Genomic DNA, 1,426 nt, shown 5'->3' with positions numbered 1-1,426 from the left:
TATGACTCTTTTATCACTGTTTTTCGACTATGCTATACCATTTTACTTTTTATCGAAACTATACTATGACTCTTTTATCACTTTTTTGACATACTATACTATGACTCTTATCACTTTTTTCGACACGCTATACTATGACTCTTATCACTTTTTTCGACATGCTATACTATGACTCTTTAATCACTTTTTTTGATATGCTATACTATGACTCTTTTATCTCTTTTTTCGACATGCTATACTATGACTTTGTTCGACATACTATACTATGACTCTTTTATCACTTTTTTCGACATACTATACCATGACTCTTTAATCTCTTTTTTCGACATGCTATACTATGACTTTGGTCGACATACTATACTATGACTCTTTTATCACTTTTTTCGACATACTATACTTTGACTCTTTTATCTCTTTTTTCGACATGCTATACTATGACTCTTTTATCACTTTTTTCGACATACTATACTATGTCTCTTTTATCACTTTTTTTCGATATGCTGTACTATGACTTTGGTCGACATACTATACTCTGACTCTTTTATCACTTTTTTCCGATATGCTATACTATGACTCTTTTATCACTGTTTTCGACATGCTATACTATGACTCTTTAATCACTTTTTTCGATATGCTATACTATGACTTTGTTCGACATACTATACTATGACTCTTTTATCACTTCTTTCGACATGCTATACTATGACTCTTTTATCACTTTTTTCGACACGCTATACTATGACTCATCACTTTTTCGACATGCTATACTATGACTTTGGTCGACATGCTATACAATGACTCTTTTATCACTTTTTTCGACATGCTATACTATGACTCTTTTATCACTGTTTTTGACATGATATACTATGACTCTCTTATCACTGTTTTCGACATACTATACTATGTCTGTTTTATCACTTTTTTCGACATGCTATACTATGACTTTGGTCAACATACTATACTATGACTCTTTTATCACTTTTTTCCGACATGCTATACTATGACTCTTTTATCACTAATTTCGACATGATATACTATGACTCTTTTATCACTGTTTTCGACATGCTATACTATGACTTTGTTCAACATACTATACTTTGACTCTTTTATCATTTTTTTCGAATGCTATACTATGACTCTTTTATCACTGTTTTTGACATGCTATACTATGACTCTTTTATCACTGTTTTCGACATGCTATACTATGACTTTTTTCGACATACTATACTATGACTCTTTTATCACTTTTTTTGACATACTATACTATGACTCTTATCACTTTTTTCGACATACTATACTATGACTCTTATCACTTTTTTTCGACATGCTATACTATGACTCTTTAATCACTTTTTTTGATATGCTATACTATGACTCTTTTATCTCTTTTTTCGACATACTATACCATGACTCTTTAATCTCTTTT

The sequence above is a fragment of the Perca flavescens genome, chromosome 16, assembly GCF_004354835.1.
Source record: "Perca flavescens isolate YP-PL-M2 chromosome 16, PFLA_1.0, whole genome shotgun sequence".
Classification (NCBI taxonomy): Eukaryota; Metazoa; Chordata; class Actinopteri; order Perciformes; family Percidae; genus Perca; species Perca flavescens.
The sequence above is the reverse complement of the archived record's forward strand: the minus strand, read 5'-3'. Positions refer to the sequence as shown.